This window comes from Crocuta crocuta, unplaced genomic scaffold (genome assembly GCF_008692635.1).
Source record: "Crocuta crocuta isolate KB4526 unplaced genomic scaffold, BGI_CrCroc_1.0 scaffold133, whole genome shotgun sequence".
NCBI lineage: Eukaryota > Metazoa > Chordata > Mammalia > Carnivora > Hyaenidae > Crocuta > Crocuta crocuta.
Genome location: NW_027529438.1, coordinates 4947641 through 4964679, shown reverse-complemented (window position 1 = coordinate 4964679; position 17039 = coordinate 4947641). Strand labels below are relative to the sequence as shown.

The following is a 17039-nucleotide window of genomic DNA, read 5'->3' as shown; positions in this document are numbered from 1 at the left end:
CCCTAAGTACCCTGTCTTCTGGCCGTAGAGCGGCCATTCACGCTTGACCACGGCCTGCTTGTGCCCACGAGGGGCTCCTGTGGCCCCCCAGCCTGGGGGCCCTCCGCAAGCGTCCGTTCTCTCTCTGCCACATCCTCCACAGAGCACCTCCTGCTCCCTCTCCAGCAACCGCGAGCTCCTGGAAGCCGGCGACTGGCCATAGTTACCTCATAAGCTGCCCCCTGCCTCTGCGTTTCCCCCAACTGTTTAGCACTGAGGAAGGACTTAGACCGGAAGCCCCCAGTCTGACCCGGGACAAGGGTCACACAGCCTGCATCATTCCTACCTCTGTTCACGGGGCCTCGATACCTTTCTCATCATGGTGACACAGAGAACCATGTTCAGCCGGATGGAGTTAGCCTAACAAGGGAAGCCTACTTGCTATCCCGGCATGTCTGGGTCACAGCCAAGGTCCCTATCTGTTCTTCTTTCCCACTATTTGCCCTCTGGGCTGTGTCACTTTCTAGCTATGGGAACTTCAATGAGTGAATCTCTTAATCTCTGCGGGGCTCAGTTTCCTCACCTAAGGAGGTAATAAAACCTTCCATTGTATGGTCAGGATTACATGAGATGAAGTAAGTGAAGTCTGTAAGGCCCTTATGCAAATATTGAGATATTATTATTATTATTATCCTCTTTTGTAGATGAAGGGAAGTGTCCACCGAATTAGAGAAAGCAGGGCTCAGAGGGGCAAAGTATCTTGCTGACATTTGTTTAACGGCTGAGCCCGAACCTCTGTCTCTAAGCCCCATGGCCCTTCGCCCGCACTGCCTCTCCGTATGCCAAGGGGGCTCGATGGTGCTCCTTCTAGGGTAACAGCGACTTGTGGGGTAGGATTGACTATGTCCCCAGAATCGGAAGAGGCTTATATCCCATCTCCTGATCATTCCCAAGATAAGGCTCCCTCCAAAACCCTTTCAACCTGCCAAGAAGTTGTGCGGCCCACGTTCCTCCATGACTCCCTTCGGCCCTGTGTCCCCCTGCTTGGCCCCAGCCTTGGTGGCTCCAGGCGGCTGGCAAACCTCAAAGCCTAGAATGGCCAAGCCCCAGGAGATAAGGGGTTTGGTGGGAAGGCCAGCGAGCCACCGAGCTGTCACCAGATCTGCCAGCAGAGTCTGAGAAACTAGATAGGAGCCAAGCCAATGGGACCTTAGGGTCCCAGGGGGCAGTGGGGCTCCCTGCCTGAGTTAGGACAGGGGTCTGGAAGTGTGTTGTCCACACGCTTTCTTGTCTGCGGCTTTAGAAGTTGCTGGGCCCTGGATCTGAGAGGGTGGGGGGCGGGGAGGCAGAAGAGATGCTCCTACGGGGTCATTGTGTCTGCCCCCTCCTTCCAGGAAGGACCAAGCCCACCTTCCCAAACAGGGGACATTTTTCTGACCTGATTTCTGAACTGTATTTGCTCATCTTTGTCATCTTTGCGGGTCAGCAGTGCCTAGAATAGAGCTCGGCTAACTCCCACGAGAGAGCATCGGATTGCTGGTCCACAGTCCCTTTTCCTCCCTCCGGCCCCGTTCTTGTGCGTGACTCGCTTCGTCCCTGGGAAGTCCTTCCTCCAAGCTTCCCTTAGGAACAGTGGGAAGCACTGACCCGCTCTTCCCAACAGCCTTGACTCTGGGTGAAAAGCTACCTTTTCCATAGCTTCCCGCAGCCCTCCTCCATTACATTCTCCAGACGCTCTCTGGTGGGGGGCCAGACGGGGAAACTGAGGCCAACAGCGGGTACACAGTGCTCTCAGCAGGAGAGCCTCCATGCCCGACCCTCCAGAGTCTCCTGTGGGAGGCAGATTCTCTTGCACCATCCAGGGTCAGACAACTCTGGACTTGAGCTTCTCCCTGGACCGACCACTCCTGCTGATGAGCCCAGTGCTGTTCGTGCCCTGTGCCTGAGCGCCCGAGGGCTGAGCTTTGGAAGAATGGGAGGAGAAGCCAGAGAAAGACGACGGTGGGGGGGGAGGGGAGGGGGAAGGGGAAGCCATGACCCACCTCGAAAGCCCCAGAATTACAGCTGGGACGGAGTTGGGGGTAACTGGTCTCTGCCCTCCTCCCCAGCATCAGCGCCCTCTGTCCTCTCTCGGGGCTCACTGTGTCCCCTGTGCAGTCACACCAAGCCTGTCCTAGGTCTTGGACAGCCCGTGCCTCCTCTCACCAACAGCTCCCAGCAAACACTGGGGCCTCGTCCGGGAAACCCTCTGCCCCTTCGCACTTCGCCCGGTCAATCCCTACGCTTCTCCCAGGCCTCAGCTGAGATGCCACTTTCTCCGGAAAGCCTCTGCAGACGCGCACACCCCCTCCTGGGTCCCCTGCCCTTGCAGAGAGCCAGGCCTCGCCAGCAGCACGTCACCCTGCTCTCCAGGGCAGGCGGCGAGGTGGGGAACGTCACCGCCTGCATATTAGCGGTGTGCAAACCAGACCCAGAAGGTTAGCCGACTGGCCCAGGAGGGCCCACAGGCCGAACCCGGGTCTGTTTGCAGCCAAGTCCACGCTTTCCATCTTGCCAACCTAGGGTCACATAATGTGCCTGCTAGGAGGCCCTTGGGTCATCCAAATAGTTTCCCCCATCTCATGTGAAGAGGAAGCAAGGCCAAGGAAAGGCAAGTAACTTCCCTATGACCTCGCAGCTGGCCAGTAGCACATGTGATTTTATTTTAAACTTTTTTTAAGTTTATTCACTTTGGAGAGATGGAAAGAGTACAAGCAGGGGAGGGGCAGAGAGAGAGGGAGACACAGAATCTGAAGCAGCTCCAGGCTCTGAGCTGTCGGCACAGAGCCCGACGCGGGGCTCGAACTCATGAACGACGAGATCATGACCTGAGCCGAAGTCAAACACAGACGACTGAGCCCCCCAGGCGCCCACCTGTGTGATTTTTTATCAGAATCAGAGCAATAACACTGACTTCTTCCTCGTCCCACCCTCTCTTCCTATAAGACCCTTTTTTGACCTGGGGTCCTGAAGGGTCGGATGCCAACCTGGGAGCAACACCCACTGAGCTCTTGGCCACCCACAGCCACGCCCAGGGCCGCCCCTCCCACCCTCAGGTCTCCAGAATCGCCTCGGCCTTGCAGCCGCCAGCCCACAACTAGGCCAACAAGGGGAGCTAAACGAAACAGCCAAAGTGTGGGCCTGTAGGGAGGGGGTGGATTTGGGGGTGCTCTCTGCTGGGGGCTGAGACGTGGTCAAGCGACTTCTTGAGAGAGATGGGGATCCCATGGTGCACAGGGGCGCCGAGTATCATGGGAACTACCTCCCAGGCCAACCAGCCTCTGTTCAATGGGAGACCAAAGGTGGACCCCTCCCCCTCATCAGGGAGAGTGAGCTCTCCACTTCTTTCGGTCCTTCCCCTTTGCCTAATAATACCTTATACCCAGGAAATGCCTCCTGTTCCATCTAAATGTACCTACTGCTATCTAAGCAATTTAGTTTTTTTAAGTTTTATATATTTATTTTGAGAGTGAGTGTGAGTGGGGGAGGGACAGAAAGAGAGAGGGAGAGAGAATCCCAAGCAGGCTCCACACCATCAGCACCAAGCCCGATGCAGGACTCGAACTCACAAGCCCTGAGCCGAAATCAAGAGTCAAATGCTTAACCAACTGAGCCAGCCAGGCACCCCTAAGCTATTTAATCTTATCTTCACCCCTGGTGGAGACGGAGACCCGAGGCACCCCGTTCTTATGATGCATATTCAGAGAATTGAGCCACCTTCCCAGCCAGGGCTCCATTCCCTTCCAGCCCCGGGGCTCCTGGCTCTATGTGCAGAGCCACTCCCTGACCCTCACACAGAGGATCTAAGGGAATCCTGCCATCACCCGGGAGGGAGTCTCTCTACCCAGCCCCCATCATTCTACATACGCCTTCCCCACCTTCCCCATTTGAAGACAAGAATGGGGCAGGGGTGGCATAAGAAAACACTAACTAACAAGGCACTGGTAGATTCTAGATGAGTCTAGAACTAGATTCAGAGGTGGCTGCTCTCCATCCTCCCTCTCACGGGACTAACGGTCTGAGTGCAGCCGGGGAGCTGATGGCGTGCTTCGGGCAGCCCTCCTTCTCCACCAGAGGAGATGTGAAGGGACATCTGGAGGCCGAAGAACCACTCCAGGGAGTAAGAGCTGGGGGGGGTGGGGGGGGGATGTGCCCCTGCATGAAGAAGACTGATGGATAAGGCGGCCTAAGCAGAATCCGGCAGCCAGAGGAGGGGGTATGGGAGGGAGACGGGGGTTAAGGAGTCAAAGGGTCCTGTCAATTCTGACATAAGGGAAACATTGTGGAGACCAACGTTCAACGACCCTCGCAGCCGAGGGAGCCAGCACCAGCGAAGCCGTCCATCTAAGGGAGTTGTTGCAGGTGCTGTGACCCCATCCGCCACCCCAAGTCCCAGGGTCCTGGTGGGCCCTCTGTCTCTCCCCTTTTTAGACTGCCTGTTCCACACTTCCCAAGGATGCCCCAGCCTGGAATAGCAGGGGAAGGAGGCACAGACATCCCGGACAGTCCCCTGCACAGACAGAGGGTGTTAGCAGGGAAGGTCAGAGCCAGGCACCTGAAGGACTTGTAAACACAGCTCTCAACCCCTAAAGCCTAACGCAGGAAGCCCTGGGGTTTCTCTCTCCAGCCATCCAGAGGGAGGCTCCCCCTGCCTGGGGACGGTGGAAGGGTCAAGGTGACTTTCTGAGGTCCTTTCTAGACCCAGAATCTTATTTCAGCTCCCTGTGCCTGCTCTTCTCCCCACCCCCACCTAGCACTCCCCCAATCCCCTCCCAGGGAAGGTGGGGGCCTGACCGTGCTGCTAAAACCCCTGCTCTAGTCCCAGCCTTGCCCCCTGGACACAGGGTGTCACCTCTCAGAGCCTTAGTGGGAACCGGGGAAATGAGTCCTGCTTCATCTACCTCTCAGGCCATGCGGGGCTTTGACACAGGGTGCATCTCGGGCAACAGCAAGGGACAGTCACACTGCACTTGCGCCGGGCAGGCTGGGTTTGCTCCTTCTGCTCAGCTCCCCTCTGTGCGCTGGGCTCAGCGGTGGGGCGGGGTCCTGGCCTCTGAAGCCCCTGAGGTGGGGTGAGGTGGGGCGCTGCACTCCCTTCAGCAGAGGAGGCCGTGCCCGTGGTTAACGTATAAGCGGTCAGGTCTGGGGCAGCGGGACATTACCCGCCGCAGGGCTACATTCTTGAGGTCACAACAAGTGCAAACTTGTTATAACCTGTGTTGGAGCAGCAGGGGGCACAGAGGGCACGGAGGGGTGGCGCTGAGCCACCAGAGGCTGGCAGAGGGGTGCGCAGGGGAGGGGGTGGGGCGGGGTGCAGGTGCATACGCACGTGGGTGGCGGGAGGACCTCGGGCCTGGGTTCTGGCTTGGCCTGCTGTGTCTGGGCACATCCGCCCCGGCGTGCGTGTGGGGTCCGTGTGTGGGGCTGCATAGATGAGCGCATGCCTGTGTGTCTCTGCATATATGAGGCCAGTGGAGGAGGGGCAGAGGCGGGCAGCCCTGGGCCCAGCCCGGGCCTGTGGAACAGAGGAGTGGGCGCTGTGAGCACCCGTTTCCCTTTGCTGGTCTCCTAGAGCCTGCATCCCAGCTCCATCCACAGACTACACCCTCGCCCCCGCCCTGTGAGCTGGGGGCCTCTCCCCACCAGTGCCCATCTCCCCAGCCTGCCCCGGGAGTGGGGGGGTTGCCTCCTGCCCATCCCCCTGGCCCTGGGCCCACTCCCCCAGCGCTTCTTGGCCCTCTGGACACTGGGGCGGGTGGGGGCGGTGGTGGGGGGAGGCTCTGAAAGCAGGTGACTGTTTGGGGGAACTCAGGGACAGAGCCCCCATTGTGCCCGCCCCGGAGCCGCCTCAATGGAGCTCTCTGGCACAAAGGGGCTTTGACAATGGGCAGCCCATTAGTATGCAGGGCCAGCCCCTCAGCCTCTCCCTGTCCCACAGCCCAGAGGACGGAGCTGGGGGGCTGCTGGCCCTGCCTATGGAGGTGGGGGGGGCAGGGCTGAGACTGGAGGGATCTTAGCCCATCGGGGCTCCCTTAAGGAGACAACAGAGGGAGACCAGCCTAGGGCCCCCAAACCAGCCACTGGCCACAAAGGCCTTTGCAAGAGGAAAAGCCACAGGGGCTGGTAAGGAGGGAGGAGGACGCTATGGGGGCCAGTCTGCCCCAGAAAGAAGCAGGTGGGCAGTCTGAGCCCACCCACTTTTGGCCTCAGTTTTACCATCTATTGCCGTCTTTTACCATCTATTCCGGGCAGTAGTGTGGGCGCGAGAAATAGCAATGGACAGCAAGGTTCAAACCTAAGCCCATGGGGTCTCTGTCAGGCTGCGAGGCTGCGGGTCGGACCTGAACCCGAACGGCCACCCGATGCAAAACTGGTGTGTGCTCGGGGGAGGGTTGAGGCATCTCGGGTACCTGGGCTCCTGGCGAAGGCAGCGCCTGCAGCCCGGCTCCAGGGAATGTGGCGGAAGGGCAGGAGGGCCAGGGTTAGCTGTGCTGCAGGGTGTACGGGCCACCTCACCCTGCCCCACGCTGTGGGCGAGAGGCTTCCCTCCTCCTCCCCAGGGGGGACCCAGCACCCTCTTCCACCCACCCACATCATCGGCACCCTCCGTGGCCTGGGCGCCAGGTGCTGCCTCCCCACACTCCCCCGCCTCCCCCCATGTGGGAGCGGCCAGTGCAGGGCGTGGGGGCTGAGAGCAGGCCCGGACCTAGGAAGGGACTGTGGGCAGCGAGCAGGGGAGAGGGGCCACATGAGAAGCAGTGTTGCCCAATCAAGTCTTCCTCTGCCCTGGGCCAGAAACCCCCAGGAGAGAGGGCTGAGGTCACTCCGCAGGACCGCCCCCCACAAGGCAAGATAGAAAAAGCTTCTGGGCTTGGGCACTTCTCTTTTCAGTTGTGTTGAGGGCAGGAGGTCCTGCCTATTATCTGCCCTCAGGGCTTCCTGCTGTACCGCCTTGAGCCCTGGATGACTGGAGGAGAGCGAAGGCCCGTTCTTTCTCCCAGTCAGGACTTGGGTTCTTCTGCAAGCCCTCCCTGCCCTGAAAAGGGTCCAGTAGAGGAAGCGGGGAGAGGGCTGGGAGTCTGAACTCCTAGATTCAGGGCCAGCAGTCCTGTGAACCCTCCCAGGACCTTGCAGCAGTTGCTTTCTGTCCCTGGGCTGGGAAGCCCCCCAGCCACCTGGGAAGGATCACCTGTGCCGCCCCCTGACTCCCGGGCCCTGGGAACTCTTCAGAGGCAAGGCTCTGGAATTTCATAAGAGCTCACATTATGTGGCACTATGCCAAGCCTTTTCCTAGAATTCTGTCATGTCATTTTCAACAACTCTAAAAAATAGGCACTTTCTTAAAGCCCTATTTCATAGATGAGAAAACTGAAGCACAGAGATGTTGATGATCTGCCCGAGGTCACACAGTTAGGGAGGGTGAGAACGGAGCCCCACATGTTTAACCGCATACTGACTCCCCAGGGAGAACACTCAGGGGGGCCTGGGCAGCTGAGATCAGCCAAGATACTCAGCTTGGCTGGAGGGGGGTTGGGGGGAAGGTTGAAACTGTTTTCTGAGATTTCCTCTGGACTAGTGATTCTCAAAGCGTGGCCCAGGGACCCTGGGGGTTCCTGAGACCCTTCCATAGGCTCTATGAGGTCAAGACTGTCTTCTTAACAATGCTGTTATGCTATTTGCTTTCTTTGCCCTCATTCTCTCGTAAGTGTTCAGTGGAGTTTTCCAGAAGCTACGTGACACATGCTATGGCAAGAGATTTAATGCAGAAGCAGATATGAGAAATCATCTGTCTTCTGTTAAGCCACATGTTAAAAAGATTCGTGAAAGTGTGAGATACCACTATTCTTCTTGCTAAACATTTTGTGGCTTTGTTTTTAAAATACAACGATTTTGGGACGCCTGGGTGGCTCAGTCGGTTGGGTATCTGCCTTTGGCTCAAGCCATGATCTCGTGGGTCATGGGTTCGAGCCCTGCATCGGGCTCTGTGCAGACAGCTCAGAACCTGGAGCCTGCTTCACATTCTGTGTCTCCCTCTCTCTCTGCCCTTCCCCCATTCACATTCTGCCTTTCTCTCTCTCTCTCAAAAATGAATAAACATTAAAAAAATAAAATATAGCTATTTTCATTAAAAAGATATACATGTTGGGGCGCCTGGGTGGCTTAGTCGGTTGAGTGTCCGACTTTCGCTTAGGTCATGATCTCGCGGTTCGTGGGTTCGAGCCCCGCGTCGGGCTCTGTGCTGACTGCCAGCTCAGAGCCTGGAGCCCGTTTCAGTCTGTGACTCCCTCTCTCTCTGACCCTCTCCTGCTCACGCTGTCTCTCTCTCCTAGAAATAAATAAATTTAAAAAAAATTAAAAATAAATAAATAAATAAAAAGATATACACGTTGACATGCAATGGGCTTGTGGTTGTTTTTAAATGAATTAAAAAATATTGTAAGTCTCCTCCGTTTTCATTTCTAACATATCGATAAGTATAATCCACATAAACAAAAGGCCTTTGGACTCTTCAATCACGTTTAAGAGTGTAAAGGGGTCTGAGATCAGAGGGCTTGTGGACACCGCCCTAGACTCAGACACACTCGCGCTCTCCTCCTGCCCATTGCCCGTGTCTTGTCCACAGGAGGGTCAGCAGGAGGTTTAGATGTGGGGAGAAGGCATGTCTTCGGTCTCCTGTTTGGGACTAGGGCCGAGGGAACAGCCAGGGGACAGTCCCAGGGAGAATGTAAGGCGAAGCGGTCAGGCCTGCACCCCACCTGGGGTGTCCCCACAGATCACCCAGCTTGCGAGCCCAAGGGGATGCTCAGAACAACTGGGCTGCCCCAGACTGGGTGCTGACCTTTGCCTCTTCCACCCTGGACACCTGCCAACGAGGCCGGCACCGGGTGGGAGCGGACCTCCCCGGCCAGGGGAGGAAGGCTCCGCGGAGCCCCACGCGAGTTTTAGTGTTTGGGCCAACAGTGCTTAAAGAGCTGGAAACTGGGGATTCCAGGGTCTGCTGCTTGTAATCGTAGGGTGAAGCCACCTCCACAGGGTGGGGCCATGGGTAGGAGAGGGGCTTGTCTTCAAGTTCCCCAGAGAGTTCAATAACAGGGTCTTCCACACACCCCCACTCCCAGACACTCAGAAGCCTCCAGAGTCAGTGTCCTCCCCCATAACTGGCTGCCCGAAGGGTTTCCTACCTAGAGTCCAGCTCATCAGAGGGCAGTGTGTTCCTAGGAGCTGAGGGGTCTCAGGAAGGGAAGAGATGCCTTTGCTTCAGGGGGTCCAAAACCTGCAAGGGCGTGGCCCCATCCCAGAGGAGCCCCCACGTAATGAAGGAGACAGCATGTCCCCTGCAACACTGCCAGTCCATTGCATTGGACATCCGGACCCAGTCACAGACACAAGGGACAAACCATGCAGACTGCTGAGGAGGAGGGGGTACAAGATGGCTGAGCCAATGGGGAGATGAGGACTGCACCACGCAGGAAGCGTCGGCCTTGGGATGGGAATGGCCCTGTGAGGGCCCAGAGAGAGAGAAGAAGAGAGGTCCAAGGATTGCCGGTGGACGCGTCTCCACCCCGGGGACAAAGTCTGAAGACAGCAGTCCCAAGAGATGGGTGCTGGAGGGGAGCACCCCATTATTTTTTTATGTCTTAATTTTTTTTATTTTGAGAGACAGAGACAGAGGGCGAGTGGGGGAGGGGGAGAGAGAAGGAGACACAGAATCTGAAGCAGGTCCAGGCTCTGAGCTGTCAGCCCAGAGCTCCACGCAGGGCTCGAACCCATGAACCGTGAGATCATGACCTGAGCGGAAGTCAGACGCTTAACCCACTGAGCCACCCAGGCGCCCTGAGGAAAGGCTTTTATAAAGCACCTTGAAGACTGTGATTGGGAGTTTTCATCTGAAAACCAACAGGGATGTCTGGGTAGGAAAGGGACAAGACAAAACAGGTGCTTTGTGGTGACAGTCCCAGTGGGAGGGTGAAGAAGAGGGAGGGAACCAAGGAGAGAGAAAGGCTGGAGTCAGGGAGGCCTTTAGGGAGGCTGCTGCGGACACTCAGGCTGATCGGGGGACAGAGAAAAGGGCGCGCACGTAAACCAGGCATCAGAGGGTCAGGCAAGCCCGCGGGGCATGGCTGAGATGTGGGGCAGCGGGCTGACGGGGAGAAGTTGCCCCGAGTGGGCAAACAGACCGTTTTAGGGAAGCTCAAGGGCGCAGTTCACACTTCTTGGACCTCAGCTGAAGACTCCTCTGCCTGGTAGAAACAGGGAAGGAAGCTATGGGGGAGACCTGGCCCACGGGGGGCCCATCTGTGGGGATGAAGGCAGGCGGCTCGCCTGCATGTGTAGGTGATGACTCTCGGCCTCCGGAACTCTGGAAGGGTGGATGGACAGAGCCCTGGACTCGCCTCAGCAGAACAGGGGAAGGGCTGCGGTAAGGCCCGGGAGCAGGGAGAAGCAGGGTGGGGTCAGAGGGCCGGAACACCACAGCAGCAAACGCACTGTGCTCAGCGCCACGGCAAGCCCTCCACAAACGTTGAGTCTCCATCCCCATCTATCACTGGCGCCATCATAAGGCTGAGGAGACACGCGTAGTTGGTAGTTGCCAAGTGGTGGAATCAGGATTTGAACCCAGGGAGTCTGACTCCAAGGCCCTGCTCTTAACCACTCCACCCGCAGCCTCCCAGGTGGTGCCCGAGCGGGAAGAATCCCTGGGACCACGTGGCGGAGTGGCCAGGCCACCAGGGAGAGGCCCCCCCAACGGCTTCCAACCCTGTGCTGACCGAGCCTCCCAGCTCCCCTCAGAAGCCTTAACGATGGGCTTGGGGGCCTAGGGGTGTGTTTTCTCATTCCAGAAGGCCGTCTCCCATTCTTTCCCAAATTCCATCTCAGATTTCTTTCCTTTTTATGGGACATGCTTCCTGAAGTCGAACCTAAGTCCTTCCAGCTGCAGCCCCAACCCTTTCCAGGCCCTTCTGCCCCCTGCAAGAAGAACACAATGGCCGTGGACTTGGACGCCATGTCCTAAGAGGCCGGAAGTGCTCAGGCCCACCTCTCAGCCCTGCTTCTCCAGGCCCCGCACAAGCCAGCTCCCACTTCTTCCCACATTCCAGAGCCAGCCCCTCCCTTCTCCCCACCGCCTCAAATCCAACCCGGGGCTGGCGGACACCCACGGAGAGGTTTTCCCACAATTCCTTTCTCTTTGCCCTTTCAAGGTTCTGGCGGGGGAGGGGACGGAGAGGGGCCACCTTATCTGCGCAGAATGGCAGCATCATGTATGAGAAACTAGAGTGAGGGAAGAGAAGCGCTGAACTCAGCCTGTGGGGCGGTGGGGGGTGGGGGTGGGAAACCTGGCGATGGGGTAAACTCCCGGAGCCCAGCTTCCGTGAGCTGCCCAGCTGGAAGCCACCCTTGACCGGGCACTGAAACACTTGGAGCCCAGACCTGCCCGCCCTCTGTCTTTCTGCAGTTCCATCCCAACGGCCTCCCTGCCCCTTCCGGGGCCTCACCACTGTCCTGGACAGCTTGGCCTCAGCCTGGACGGTGGCACTGACTAGTCAGGCAAGAGGAGAATCTAGGCCGGGAAGGGGAGGGAGAGTGGAAGTTTTTTTCCCTTCCGTCCTACATAACCCTTGGCAGGAAAGTTGGGGGCTCCGGGGCCCAATGTCTCTTTCTCTCCCCAGAGAGGCCAGGGGGCTCGGCCCATCTTCCTTCCACCTCGCGTGCAGAGGCTGAGTATCTTGTCGGGAGGCCCAACAAGCCTGTTCTCCCTGGAGGAAGTGGGTCTTTCTGTATGACTCACCCCCTGAGAACCCTAAACGTCTCATCCCATGGATCCCAAAATGATGCAGAGGGGTTCATCTGAGCCCACCCAGATCTGAGTGTCCCTAGGGAGGACAAGGGAAGGGGGGGGTCCCTGGGTCTTCTATAGGCCCTTCCCTTCAAGCCAAACGAGCTGGAGCTATAAATGAGCTCACGTGTGGAGGCGCAGGTAGGGGAACGGGAAGAGGTGGGGGTGCCAGTGGCCAGACAGCTAAGCCTCCCATACAAACACAAGGCTGCATATGAGGCCGATGTTGGGAAGATAGATTTTTTCCCCCTCAGCGTAGGGGGCCTGCAGTGGGATTCTGCATTAGAACCACAGAACGAATGGGCCCACAACTCTGCCCACCCCCCACCCCTCCATCCCGTGGAGTCATTGCCATTTGATACCCACTGAGACAAGTTGGCTGCCCGGGCTCCGGCTGGGGGGTGGGGGGTGGGGGACGGCTCGGAAAACAGCAGCTCCTTTCAGGACCCAGGCTGGCAAGGGCTTTGGGAGGCTGGACTGGCCCAGATCACCCCCCAACACCCCCTCTCTCCCTCCCTCGCCACCACCACCAAAGGACAGAGGGGCGGGGAAAAGGGAGTTGGCACTGCCTGGGCCATGCCCATCGCCTCCACAGAACAGCCCTGGCCCCTCTCCCTGGCGTGACGCTGTCCCTCCCCCTCCCTCATTTCCTGCTCCCTGAAGAACTAGCTGGGAGCCAGAACACCTGCCTCCTTCTACACTGGGTCCCCCGTAACCAGGCCGCACCCTGAGGAATTCAAACGCACTACCCTCAGCACAGGATGGTACCCAGCATTGTGCCAGGAACGTGTTCAGAAACTCGTAGAGATTAGGGAGAGGGTCTGGAGATGGAGCCAAACAGAACTCCGTGGTGGCTGCTGGCCCGTCCTCAGGACGACCTTGGTACCCCCCAGGCCCCGCTGAGCACCCCTACACGGGAGACCCTCCTCACCCTGGGGCCCCAAATCCCCCCATCGTCTCCTTCCTCCCCCCTGGAACTTCCCAAAGCAGCCCCGGTGGGGGAAAACATCAGACACCACGGCCGAGGCAGACTGGCCCAAAACCTCTAGCCAGGATTTGTACTGATGAGCAACAAATTCACACTCCGAGCCTTGGCCTCCTCTGTGCCCTCCACCTCCACCCCCGCCGCACTCCGAGGTGCTTCGTGAAGCGCGAGTGAAATCTCAAGCAACCAGAGGCCCTCCCCCCACTTCGTCCCACATCTGGTCCTTCTACCCATCCCAGGGGCTCAGCTGTCCCGCCCCAAATCAGGAAGCTCGGACCGTCATCTCTTTCCCCACGCCACTGCCCTTGGTTACTTCCTGGTGGGGACAAGGCTGGGATGGGGAAGGGGCATCGCCGTCTGGAGCCTGAGTGTGCCAGAACCCGGTCTGCCCTTCTAACTGCAGCAGGAGGGGCCTGCTTTCTTCCCAGGGATCCGAGTGTGACCTACCTGGGGAAGGGGCAAGAGACGGGGAGGGAGGGCTTGACACGCGGGGCAAGTGGGAGTGGAGGGAAGAGGCCGGGTGGGCAGGGGCCCCAGACACACCAGGCTCCCACCGCTTCCTAATCCAAGCGCTTGTGTCTCTGTTCCCATGTGTGAACTCGTGACCAATGGGTGTCACTCTGTGGGTGTCACTGTGTGGGGAGGGGGAGCGGGCTGGCGCGGGAGTGGGGGAACCTGATGGTCTTGGGAAGAGGGGGCGCTGTCTGGAGTCGGAGTGGGGCATGCATGGTTACCTGTACGCGGCGGTCACTGTGTCCCTTGAGAGGGCTGTGATGCCCCTGCCCGGCCCGCCTGGTGGGAAGGGGCATCAGGAAGGCCCCTTCTTTAGCCTACTGGGCTGGGGGTGACTAGCTCGGGTAAAGTTTCTTCCCTGGGGAGCCTTTCCCAGGAGGGTCAGTTTGGGGTCGCCCAAGGCGGGAAGCTGGGGAACAGGACAGTACCGCTGAGGCCACACAGGGTGGGGACCGAAGGGCCAGCGTTCCGCATATCTTTGGGAGTGAGGTGGACAGGGCCGGCGGGGGCGGCAGCTGTCCTCCGTCAGAGGTCTTACCTTGGGTCCGGGGTGGAGTGGCCCCTCGGACGGGCAGCGGGACGGACAGACGGACGGACGGGGCGGGCAGGAATGAGGAACCGAGCCGGGCGACGGGCAGAGCCGGGACTCTTAAACCCGGAGCTGGGATCAGATAAGGGCTGGTCCGGGGGCCGGGGCCGGGGTCGGGCCGGCCGNCCTGGAGGGGCCGCGGCGGGGGCGGGGCGCAGGGGGCAAGGAAGCGGAGACCCAGACAGATGGAGGAGCCGCGCAGAGCGCAGCGCCCGAGGAGCGGGACCCAGACAGACTCCGGGAGGAAGAAGGGACGCGAGACGATGGGCGAAGCGATAGGGGCTGCGTTGGCACAGTGACAGGGGAGAGGCGGCGGCGGCGGTGGCAGCGGCGGGGAGCGGGCGNCCCTGCGCGCAGCGCTAAGGGGCGGCCGGGGCTGGGCTCCGGCGCTCTGTCCCTCCGCACTGTGTCCCTGCCGGTCACCGTGCCCTAAGTGCTGCTTGAGGTCCCGGGCGCCAAGTGCGCGGACCAGCCTCCGCGCCAGGAGCGGGCTGGGTCCCGGAGCGGCGATGGGGCGGGGCGCGCTGCGCAGGTGCGAGGCGCTGGAGGCCGCAGACTCGGCCAGGTCACTCTAGTTAGAGGGTCCTGGCAGTTGTGGGGCATCTGATAAGGGCCCTAAAGAGTGCAGAGGAGTCAGGTCCTGGGAGACGATGGGGAGGGCATCTGAGGCAGAAGGAACGACAGTCACCAAGTCCCCGGGACACAGAGACCTACAAGTCTGCTTGGGAAACCGCGGCACCCCGGGTCCCCTGGACTAGACAGAGAGCGGGTGGGGTTCTCAACCTTTCCGTCACCAAGGACTGCTTTCAGTACCTGAATCCGTATTTCCAGGGGGTCTTACCACAGGCTCCCACCCGTGGCATTTATTAAGGAAAGAATTAGCTCCCCAATTTTGTTCATCATAAATATTTAGATATTTACCTATCAATCAGTAACCAGCATTATCATATTGAGTTGATATATACCTTGAAGTGAAAAAAAAAAAAACACAAAAAAACAGAGAAACTTGAAATGTTTTAGTTTAATTCCACCCCTAAAAGCCATAGGCTGGGTAAAGGTACATTTGAACTTGCTCACCCCACCCCACCCCCAGCGGAGGGCGGTGGGTTGCAGGCCAGGCACCACAGGCGTGGTGTTTGTGTCGGAGAAAGTTCTGGAGCAAAGAGAGGACTATGTCAGCTGGTGGTCGGCTCTGGGTGTCTGGAGGCAAAGGAGGGCCCTGGAGGCTCTTGAGCCAAGGGCTGACAGAGCCGTGGCAGAATTTTAGGAAGACAAATCTGGAGGTGAGCAAGATGGTTTGGATGAAGGGAACACTGTGGGGGCAGATTGCAATGCCGGTGTTCATGCTTTTCCCTTTCTCACTCCGTCTGAGCTAACCAGAGCACGCACTTTATCAGGCTCTGCAGGCCTGCCCCCTCCTCTCTGCGGCATCCCTCATCCTTCAGCTGTGCTCCAGGACCCCGCCCCTCTCCACCAGGACTTCTGCAGCTGCCTTCTCACTAGCCTCGCACCTCCAGTTTCCATCACTCGAACAATCCTTTGAACCACGACTTTCTATGTTTAAGAGTAAACACCAATAATGTACCATCTCTCTGAAACACAAGCTTGACTGTGCCCCCTTCCCAATTTAAAAGCCTTCAGTGGCTGCCCGTCGGCTAGAAGTAAAATCCAAATGCCTTGCGCTGGAACAGAAAGCCCCCTGCGATCTGGTGCCATTCCAGCCTCGTCCGCCTCCCCTGGCCCTGCACGCCCAAACCCACAGCTGCGGCCCCTCCAACACCGAAGGTTCGGTGCTGTGTTCTCTTGTGTCCTTGTCCTCTTTCTGCGTCTGATGTGGGGCCTTCGTCACTGACATCGCTCTTGCTCTCGTCTCCCAAGCCACACTCAGATCTCTGTGTTCAGCCCTGGGCTTTCCTGCGAGCATCTCAGTTCCAGCTGCCGGTTGGGGATTTCCACGCCAACCGGACAGGCCCCAAGCCGAACTTATCTTCTTCCTCCTCTGGGCTGGCAGTCCTCGTGACTTCTTTATTTCTGTGTTTCTCCTGCTCAATCAGGTTTTTTTTTTTTAAGTTTGTTTATTTTTGGGGGGGGGTGAAGAGCATGAGCAGGGAAGGGGTGGAGAAAGAGAAAGAGAAAGAGAGAATCCCAAGCAGCCTCTGTGTTGTCAGCGCAGGGCCCAACATGGGGCTCGAACATACAAACCGTGAGATCATGACTTGAGTCGAAATCGAGAGTTGGATGCTTAACCGACTGAGCCACCCAGATGCCCCTCCTGATCAATCAGATTTAAAAACTAAAAGTGATCTGAACTCTGTACCACCCATTGACATGTCAATTAAGTCACCAAATCCTGCCAGGTCTCTCTTTGTTATATTTCTCTAGGATGTCCCTTTTCATTTCGTGGCCATAGCCAGGATCAGGTAGGATCACAAACAGCCCAGGACCTGGACGCACCTTTCACCCTTCTCCACATTCTCAGAGGAAGAGGCAAACTGTTTTCATCATGTCTGTCCCTGCACCCTCCTATCAACCCCCAAACTGGGTGCCCTTTGCTTCCTGGGCCGAGGCCAAGCTCCTCAGCTCGACACTTAGACTCGTGGAAGACAGGGAGGGAAGAGCCAAGGGCAGTAGCAGAAGAGATACCTCGCGGTGAAGGAGGGGTCTCTGGAGAAGTTCCTTCCAAATGGCCTGTACCTTTCTTTCCTGAAGAGCAGAAGAGCCTTTGCTAAAAATCAGGGGCGGGACCGGACAATTAGAAAGAGCTTAGAAGCTCTAGAACATCAAGGGTGCAAGACTGTGGAAAAGTACAGACAGCTCAAATGGAACTGTAGTTTTCTAATTTTAAAAGAGTGACTTAAATGAAGTTTTTGTTCTTAAGTCGTGGTTTACAGCGGATATACACATATCCATCGCGTACATTCCTTTGTATGTATTGTCAAACGACGGTTCTCAATTTGTAACTCTTTTTACAAAAAAGAAGTACTAAGGGCTCCTGGCTGGCTCAGTCGGTAGAGCAGGCAACTCTTGATTCTCCAGGCTGTGAGTTCAAGCCCCACACTGGGTGTAGAGCTTATATTTAAAAAAAAAAAAAAAAAAAA

The 17039-nt window shown here is 57.8% G+C and overlaps 1 protein-coding gene across 2 annotated transcripts in view; it reads right to left on the bottom strand.

Annotated features, from left to right (window-relative positions):
• Positions 1–14032, bottom strand: part of KCNJ10 (potassium inwardly rectifying channel subfamily J member 10) — a 30401-nt gene extending 16369 nt beyond the window's left edge. Inside the window, exon 1 of one of the 2 annotated variants that reach the window (XM_077760130.1) lies at positions 13891–14032. The gene's annotated coding sequence lies outside the window, so the exon portion shown is untranslated. Of the gene's footprint in view, positions 1–5347; positions 5370–13890 lie in introns of those variants that run through there. The other variant, XM_077760131.1, reaches the window with a different exon arrangement.
• Positions 14033–17039: the final 3007 nt, after the last annotated feature.